Source organism: Falco punctatus, assembly GCF_963210335.1.
Source record: "Falco punctatus genome assembly, chromosome: 3".
NCBI lineage: Eukaryota > Metazoa > Chordata > Aves > Falconiformes > Falconidae > Falco > Falco punctatus.
In genome coordinates this window covers 65,235,995-65,246,349 of record NC_137582.1, presented here as the reverse complement: position 1 = coordinate 65,246,349, position 10,355 = coordinate 65,235,995, and the positions used below count along the sequence as shown (strand labels likewise).

The window sequence follows — 10,355 nt, the reverse complement described above, 5'->3', positions numbered from 1 at the left end:
GTAAAGTCATAGATCAAAGGTGACACTGTTCTTTGAAGGCTGATTAAACCCTAAGTGTTGGTGTGCATAAAGACAAAGAGAAAGAGAATTGTAAGGTATCTGTGAGAGATGCAAGGGTTTTGCAGTTTCTAAAATCTATGTAGCTGAACAGCAAACTGTTCTAAGGATTTTTCCCAGATATTTTAACTTCTTTTTCTTCCTTTTCCTGGGCTAAGATTTTTGATAAAACTTACTCTTTGTTGCTTTGGGTCATTCCTGGTATATACGTAAAATATAAGTATTTTAATTTTCATAGTAATTTAACCCCACTAATTTCTACCTTCTTCTATTAAATCAAACAATATAAAGAAATAAGGATTGACTTTAGCAGTGTCAGCAAACCAGCAAATGGGAATTTCGGAAGGTTGTCTCCATAAGAGGTCTCAAATTTAAACACCATAGGATGATAATGGTTCAATCAACTACTTTCATATTCATGTAACTGTTTTAGAACAAATTATACTGTAGTATTGCTTAAAGAACAGCTAAGAAGTTATCCTGCTTTTTAACAGTGTGCTGCTGGTAATTTCTCTGTATCCTCCCATAGATAACTTGTTCCTTCACTTTTTTATGTGGAAGATGCAAAGAGAAAAAAAATCTCTGTGAAAGATACAAAAGGAGGTCTGATGGATATCTCCTTACACTCAATTTGGAAAGTTCTGGCTTTTAAAATCATATTATGAACCTTGCTTGAGAAGTTGTCTGTCTGTTTATTTGGTTATCTTCCTACACCAAATAAGATTTCTCTTCTCTTAAGATAGTGTAATGATGCTGGAAAATTGCTTTGATTACCTTTCTCAATCAACACTACCAATAATCACTTATTAATCAGAACCCTGGTCATGGCATTATTGCTTTCTTTGTGCTTGTTTGTTCCTTTTTTTTGCTTCTTTATTCCTTACATGGAACATGTGATTGGATAATATTTTAACAATTAGCTGTTGCAACTGGACTATTTTGATCTTTTCCCAGTCCAACTTTTTTTAAGGTTATGAATGTCCCTCCCCAATACACAGTTTCCTCTTTTGGACACATTCATTTTTAGTATCATTGAAGAAAATATATTAAAAAAAAAAAAAAAAAATCATTGTCTCATCAGTAAAAGCTTGGTGGGGAAGTCTCAATTTTAAAAAGCTTTTACTTTCAACATTACATTTCTTGAAGCAACACACTGTTCTGTTTTTAAGTGCCAGCCTATTACAGTTGCCTTTAAAACTGCACAATGATCTCACAAAGTTTATGATTTATGATAAAAATACACAATTATAATAATAATGAACATTTATCAAATTCAGGTATGGTATATGAGATTAGTTCTATTATCAACTTCTCACTGTGCAGAGATTTTGTAATTCATTATTGCTTTGCAGGATTTTTTCCAATATTTTTTATTTGAGTATTTGCACCATTTGCTACACTGTCTTCATTTTCATTTGTTTCAACATTGTTTTCTGTATTTCTTTAAAATTAAAATAGTATTATTCTTTACTTCCTTTATAAGACCCTGCTGAGGAACTACAGGATAGGTGATGTTAGATCAATTTCTTCAATAGTTCTTTTAAACATTAATAGTTTTTTGACTCTTGTGCACTTGAAATCAGAGGAAGACAAAGTCAGAAGAAATCCTATGGAAGACTACTTGCATAGACAGCTTTAATTCTGTATTACATTGACTGAGAAAAGACTCTTGAGAAGCATAACAACTTTGACTGAAACTCAGAGACACTAATTTCCTAATGCAATTATTTCAAGATGACAATATGCCTTTGAGTGGTTTATAACAGTTAAGTGTAAAAAGATTCTCTGGGCATTTTTGGTTATTTATTTTCTATTCACCAAAAGCTTAAGCAAGTTTTTTGTAAACACTGACGTCAGCAAAGCACTTAAACATTTGAATAATCCCAATGAATTGTTTGGTTGATAATCACATAGAAAAATAAAAGTATACATATATTTTTCTAGAACTTTAAGACAGCTGAATAGTTAAGGAAAATACTTCCTCTCCTCCCCTGTCTCCCCATTTTTCAGATTACTTTTTTTTTTACCTTTAATAATCATACAGATAATCAAATTGATGCATGGAATGGTGGACAGTGATGAGAGGGATTTGAAAAAGATAATGCAATATATGTCAGCTTTCAGGTCCAAGGATAAAAAGTTGAACATTATGACCTTAACTTCTGATCTTCATTTTTGAAAATTAATTTCTATAATACCAAAACCAACAAGTAACTGTTTTCTGCCACATTGTCTTCCACTTTTAAAGGCAATTTGAATCTGGAGTACTCCACAAAAATGAAGAAGAGTTATAAAATAAAAAATCTGTTTGCAACATAGAGACTTACAGTATGAGAAGTCTGAGACTTGATTTTTTACTGTAGTTATAATTTCAGTATTTTATTTATTTGTATTGAGAAAGTATGGGCTATATAACTTACTAGTTTTTACATCCAATAACTGTAGTTATGATTTTAGTATTTTATTTATTTGTACTGAGAAAGTGTGGACTATATAACTTATTAGTTTTTACATTCAATAACTCCTTTAGATTTCTAATTTATTTCCTTTTTGTTTGTTTTCTGCTTTACCACTGTGAGCAGTCAGCATGGCCATGTTGAAGACATTATCTATTAGACAGGAGGACTAGTCTCAAAATAATTTTATATGCATGGCTGACAACTTAAACGAAGATTCAAATGATGAATTTCCATAGACTCATATGAGTTAAGTCATCAACCATGTGATAAATAGCATGTTCTTTCCCTTCCCCTGGTCTTGGACAACAGTCTGGTCAACCCCCCTCTCTGAAGGCAGTATTCTCCCAGGCCTGCATGAATGTAAATGGACCAGCTGTTTTGCGTGTTTATATTTTATGTGGCCCATGGTAGGTTTTTTGTAGGACTTTCTGGGGACAAGGACATGGCCATCTAAGCAGGAGAGTGGTACAAATCAACAAATGTTTCCCCCCTTTTTGTTCCTAGACAGTCTTCCTTCACTACTGCCATGCTACCTTTCTAACAGGATTTTTTTGTATCCAAAATTCTGTTTAATAAGAAGTTATATCCTGAGATTGAAAAGACTGCAGTTATTGTGCTTGTTTAACTGATTGTCCTTTCCTACAGGAAAGCTGCATGCTGTATGCTGCTACTTGCAATCATTAGGCCATAATAGTAGGTTTTGCTCCCATTCCAAGTGGAACACCACTTTATTCTAATGTGTAAGTGAATCTTGGGAACACGTGCTTATTGGAGAATATTTTTCCTTTGTGTTTTGTTATTGTGGTTATTGAAAGGATAAGGATGCAGCCCTCAAGTTAAATTTGGCTTTTATGTTATGATTTAATTCTGAAGTGATTTTCATTGAATACTAATGTCTGTCATTTGTTCCTTTATTATCAGTCATTTCCATGGCACCTGACATTGCTGATATGCAAAGTAGTTTTTCATTGTTTTTCCAGTGATGATTTTTTTTCAGACTTTTAATTTCATGTATATTTTTATGTAGGTGTAAATTCCCACTTTTTTTGTCTTGGAAAAGGACAGTATTATTTTTACTGTGTTCTACATATCACTGATGATTCTGTTCATCAGCACTACAGTTAGTCCCTCTCCCCCTAATAACAGTGACATGGGGAAATGGTATTCTCTAAAGCCAGTATTTTTATTGAAAAGGAGAATGAGAGAAAAGTGAGATATTGTTTATGTCACTATTTACTTTAGTGGTTGATATTATTAATGGTCTCTGACTGCCAAAGCAAATCAAGAAATAGAAGTATTTTGGCCTTCTTACTTATATCCATGCAGATTAATATAGACTATTTATTCACACTATGTTTATGAATTTCTCAGTAGAATTTTTGTAAGGAAGATCTATTAAAAACATTTATTATAGTAACATCTCATAACGTCTCACCCTCACCTTCTAGAAAAAACTTTCACAGCTCAGCCACTTCTTTCAGTGCCAGGTAATGGATATCTAGATCCCTGGAAAATATATCCTATTCATTTTGTACAATATAGAAAGCTAAATGGCCCTTGGACTTTTCCTCTTTAGGGGAACAAGTCAGATGTGACAATAAATAACCATAACATACCGTACATTTAAATGTAAAAGTGCCCCTGTTGGTTGTTCTATGAAACAGAACTATGAAATAGATTGAAAAAGTCCCAGTATACATATTGAGGAAATCTGCCATGAAGTCTATTCTGTCAAAAGAAAAGTTCTGATTTTAAAAGCCAGTATAGTATATCATTATACAGTGGTTTGACTGCTGATCCTACTGCTAATGAGAGCCTCAAATTTTTCTTAGCCTAGCTGAGCCAGAAGCAATCTTCAGCCATATTTCTACGTATTAGGACAGAGACAGAGGTTATGAGAAAACAAAGCCTTTGATTAATCTTTAAAGCAGGGAAATTTCAAATATATTGGGAATTCTGTATTCCGTGGCCACTTATTTAACCTCTGCTTCCCAGAGAATGCAGCAGCTAGAGCCATCTGTCCATACAAATTTCTACATACATACACTAGTGACAGTGTGCTTACAGTCTACAAAGTGATTTTTGATCAAAACCAAGGAGGAAAAGGATGTGGGAAGCTTGTCTATTCTTTGTGCACTACAGAATCAAGCATTAAATACCTTTAATAATAAGAGTATTTAGCAATAAAGAACACATGGCGTGCAGTACAATTACTAGCTTCTCCATTTTTTTTCTTACGTCTTTTTCTTAGATCTATGTATGTCTAGTTTATGTTGTTACTTCTGGTTGTTTATTCTATTCAAATTTCAGTAAGTTTTCCTCAAGCATTACCTTTGTTTATAATTTATACACCATTTTGAATCATTCACAGCACAGACATTTTAACTCACTGAAATACAAGTCAATTTGTGAATGCAAAGACCCAAAATGGTTTTGGCTCCCTTCATAATATTTGGTATACATTGATTTGGTGGGATATTTTAAAATTTCTTTCTCAGCTCTTAAACTTCAGCAACATGTGCTGTATCTGAAAGGCTCCACAACTAGGGACACTGTAGGATAAATGGTAATTAATGGGAAGAAAGTAAGAAAACTTACTTACAACTGTATACACAAGTATATTTGAAATAGCAAATAATTACAGTGAGAAGTTGATGTGAAAGGTAGTGAGTTTGTAACCTACATCTCCTTGTACCTATTTCTAAGTAGTTATCAGCTGGTAAACTAATTACTTCCCAAGAGACTTTTGCCTGCATTGGTACTTTTTGCCTGACCACAGAGACTTGGCATGGATGGCATGGACATGTGATACAAAGTTCACAGGACAGACCCAATTTTTTGTATAAATTTTTGCTATGTAAAGGCATGCATTTCTTAATTTATTCTGTTCAGTATACAAGGACTAAACAGAAGACTAAATAACTTCAGGGGTTTTTTCCTTTCTCTGAAACCCTTTGTCAAGTCTTTCTGTTGCACTTGCCTTTTTAGCCATGGTTTGTAGTCCTTCAGTGTCTTCTCATAACCTTTTCCTTCACAGGCTAATTCCAGGCTAGATTACTACACAAGCCTCCACCTGAAAGTCTCATTCCATCTTAGGTTGCAACAAACATAGTGGCACACTTCTCTGAGAATGCATACTCTGTTTGCTAATACTATGAAAAGGTAACAAACCAGACAGCATTTGGACACCTTTGTCGCAGCCATATGATTTTCTTCTTGGCTACAGCGGACATGTCTATAGCACAAACTCTGTGCAATTCATCTGTTTACAGTCAGGTTGGCAGGTACCTGGTTTGTGTGTCCCTGAAGGCAAAATGCCAGATGCTTAGGTGATCTACAGATTGTAAGACTTTTTTTACTCTTCCCCTTGTTCAGCTGACCTTTTCCTTCATGTCTGCTTTCCACTAACTAGTACATGGGTAGACTCAGTGATTCACCTAAGGATAGATTCCAGGTAACTTAGCTCCATTCAGCCTCCCTCTGCTTATGTCAGCCTAAACCTGCCTTCATCAGCAGATAGTTCCAGTTCCATAGTTTATATTAAGTATCCAGTCAATACATTTTTGATGTGTAACATAAAGTATATTTCTGTGTACTTTCTGCTATGGATATTGCATAAGCTCTATGAAGTCCTGGGCTGGATTTGCATTTGTTCATGTTTTTAAGTATTATAAATCAACATCTGTTTTCTGTAGGTCCAACTTCTAGGTCAGTATTGCCAATAATATAGTAGACACAGTTAATCTCTGAGGCAGTCATGTTGTTTGCAATTGTTGCAGTGTGATACCATGGTAATTGTCATCACATCAAGCACTCATACTCTCAAGAGCAGTGGAGGTGTGGGGCTGGATGCTGGAGGTGATTTGGAAGGATGCTTTCAATGAGGTTGTTAATGTTGGAATTTATTTCTCTGTAACCCCTTTTAAACTTGACGTTGACAAGATTTTCAAAAGTTTCTTTTTGGTTTTGTGTTTTTTTCTGGTTTTGTTTTGATTTTTTTTTAGCAGAATTTGTTTGTGAGGTTACAGAACAGTTCAGACTGAAAGAGTAACAACTTTGGACTTCACTACGGTCTGAGAGGATTTTTATATATCAATGTAACAAAATTTCAGATTTTTTTTAGTGTGAACTGGATATATTTTAAAAAATAAAACTAGGTGCACTTTAACAATGCTCAGAAGAGACATGTGGAACAGGTCAGTTGAAATACAAAACACTTTCCCTGGAATATTAATGTACAGATTTTGGCTAACATGATAAACACCTGCCTACTGCCATGACTTTAAAATACCCGATATATTTTAACTTAAACTGACAGTACCAAGTTAAGGGGTTTTGTTCTGAATCCTATTATTTTTGCTGCTCCAAGACAGGGAAAAGATGGAAAGAAAAAACAAGTAAATCATTTCCTAAATGCGTCCATATTCTGCAAGCTTCATCTATCAAAACTGAACTGAAAAACCACAACTATGTGTGAATTCTTCTCTCAAGAGAGTATTGAATGAAAAAAATTATAACATTTCATGTTTTCAGCAATGTTGATGAAATACAGCTTTGACTCAAAGTGTTTTTGTTGGGTTTTTTGTTGCTGTTTTCTTGCTCAATCCCTTCTACAAAGGGTATTACTGGAAACACATTTTATTTTAAATGACTGTTTTAAGTTGTTGAAAATAGTTAAAATAAAACAAAAGTTTTGAAAATCTGTGATGTTTGTTGGAAACTATTAACAAATTGTGAGTCCTGTTATGGATTTTAAAATGCTTCAAGAATAGACTAATACATGGCAGGCATCAACATAATTCCAGCCAGTCCTGACTAGAATACTCCTATCCATGTGTCACAGAATACTGCAGAGGCAACAAAAACAATCTTAAAAAGAAAAATCTAGTTTTAGCTAAAGATAAAATAACTTTTTCATATTAAAAAAAAACCATAAAATCCAGTGAGCTGAACACCTTAAATGCCACTGGCACAATGCATTCAAATACTTCATGTGGTAGTCTAAAATCTGTCTTCAAAAAGTGTGGTTGTTGCATGTGTAATAAAAGTGAGATATTTCAATGAAGAGATTATCTTTGAACTGACAGAAATATCCTCCAGACCTAAAACCATAAAATAAGCTATAGGAAATCCTAAAGAATAAAGGAAACTAAAATAGTTAGCACTCATCTCATTCCAAACTCTCCATGATTCAGTTTGGGAGAGAATTGCAGCACAGAATCTGCTTCAGCGCTTTAACTGATTTGAGTGTGCCTAACTCCTTAGCTATTGCCTTTTTCTCTCTTGTAACTCCCATTTAAGCTTTCTTTGAAATGAAAAAAAGCCAGAGAAATAATAGGGAAGTGGCAAAGAGAGACATGGGAGCTGTTACTCACTGACTACAGATCTGAGTTTGTCTGGCAGGAAAAGCAAACCTCAATGGAAATTACAAGGTAATCATCTATCCTTGCTAACCTGAAGCAGTTGAGTTATTCCATTAATCTGAGACTTTAAATTTAACCTTAGAACATGAGATTTGACCACAGGTTGTTATTTCTTTTAAAATGTTAATTGTTTAGTATGTATATACCTTGCTATTTTGTGTTGACAATAATCTGAGCTGTAGTGATGGTAATCCGAACACTACTCTTGAACTTTTTACTAAATATAACCTTTCTTTTTAATTATTTATAGGCATATATTCTGAAATTATATGATCTAAACCTATGCTGACTCTCCTAGGAATCCATTACTGATGTTTCCAAGCAAGCATACAGCATCTAGAAAAAAAGGGAAATAGCAGAGAGCAAATCTCTGTCTTCCCATATACCTCCATATACATAGGTAGCTGATTCTGTCTTACACAGGTTAAAAATGTGTTACAGAAATATATGGACTTCACATACTTTGGTAACTGTCAATTACAACTGTTTGAATTCAACTGCAAGCTCAGGAATTTACAGGCTATTGCTGGAGTAAGGAAAGCTATACTAAGAAAAGAATTACTCTCTGTGGTCCCTGTTTATTATGTTCTTTTCCTAAGCATCAGCTCCTACTAGCAGCTACTGGAGACGCTGCCGTGGTACAGATGGGGCTCTGTCTGGCCTATTTGCCAAGTACCACAGTCAATACAAAGCTTTCTTCTGCTCTAAACACACTGTTAACAGTGTGCCATCTTTCTGTGACTGAAAAATTACCTATGTCTTTTAAGAGGGTAAAAAAACCACAACAGGAGAATATAGAATAAAATTGTCAAAAGCTAACTAATAAACCTACTGTGTTGCAAAAAGTTCTGGTACTTTATATAATGTTTCTGATACTTTATACTCCCCAAGGGAAGAAAATAGAATTAGTCTAGGCAAAGGCAGCATTAATTAAATAAGGACTCAGTAAAACCAGCAATTAGCTACAAGTATTATCTTGGACTTGTTAAATAATAAATATAACATTATATTTATAATTAAAAATGGTGGTAAGTTATTTGTAGTGAAATATATATTCACTTGTGATGTTTTTATTTGTTTAGTGTATCAATGCACATATCAAGGTCCCAGTCTCTCTCTGAAACTTTTTAGAATAACACACTTCCAGTGGCACATATCAAAATAAAAATGTTTCCAAAAAATGTTTAACTTTCCCTGAGCTTCCTGGCAGCTGTGGTGCTCCTGTGCTTAGGGCAGTTCCATGATGTGAAACTCACTACAGCTGATGTAGGATGGCTGACTCTGAAAAAACAGGTATCCTAAATGTCAAGTGGCTACAGGGAAATGGTAGTTTAGAGATCAGTCTTCCCTCATCAGAAAGTTTCCCCCAAAGACTGGGAGGAAAAAACATAGTTACTGTTAGAAAGGAATAGGGAAAATAAGAATTAGGAATGAAACCTCTAATTTTCTTGATTGATTTACCATTTTGGCTTTAATGTGGGGGGAAAAAAATCACACAAAACAACCCCTTCTTAATATTAACTATTTTTTAACATTCAACTCATCCCAAATCCGTGGAGACAGGTATAAAATCACTGTGAAAATTAACCTGAAGAGCAACCTTGGATCATCTGGATTAGCCAGTCTGTTTACTAAGATTCCAGAAGATATTTCTTTTTCCTTTCACTGTTACTCTAATGGCTTGAAGGGTGTAAATATCTTTAGTGTCCCCTTCTGAAAAATGTAGAGAAGAGTTACACCACCTTGAGATAAACTGACAGTTCATCCAGAAGAGCTCACTGATGATACAGGATACTAACTGGAGGCACCAGTCCTAGTCAGCACTTATATTATGCAAAATTGGAGAGCACTTCTCTTTAAAAGGACTTTAAAAGTCTTTCTTAGGTAGGGTTAGTATAATAATTATGTTGATGTTTGTAAAAATACAGACACCAAAACAATTTCCCTAGACAACCTAACTGTAGGTGCAGCTTGCATCAGTGAGGTGCAGGAGCTCTAGACATAGGCAGTGATGAAGGTCTGTTTTTCTTTTATTATAAGTTTTCTTATGTGTAAAAAATGCTGCCATTTGTAACTTCCTGTAAAGTTCTGAAAACTTTATGTGAATTCTGATGGCAATGGTATCTTTATTTTATATATGCATAGAAAGACAATGTTTAGGAAAGAGCCTGATATATATTTAAATAGCTGCAAGAATAGTTTTCTATATGTATGTTTTATTTATGTAATGTTTTATTAAATGTATTATGTTTATGAAGTATTTTAGATTTTAATTTGACACAAATGGAAGTTTTAGGCGATCAATCTGTTTGACATAATTTATCTAATTAAAATATTTATTTTCATAAGAATATTTTAACTGCATTAATTAATTGTCCAGGGCATACTTCTTCCTGGCTGCACAAATCATTCAGTC

General features: G+C 34.0%; 1 protein-coding gene across 2 annotated transcripts in view; it reads left to right on the top strand.

Moving 5' to 3' along the window:
- The first annotated feature begins 1,118 nt into the window (after nucleotides 1-1,118).
- DSEL (dermatan sulfate epimerase like) overlaps nucleotides 1,119-10,355 on the top strand; it is a 58,599-nt gene continuing 49,362 nt past the window's right edge. For both annotated transcript variants that reach the window (XM_080381146.1, XM_080381147.1), the window contains exon 1: nucleotides 1,119-10,355. This exon is cut by the window's right edge. The gene's annotated coding sequence lies outside the window, so the exon portion shown is untranslated.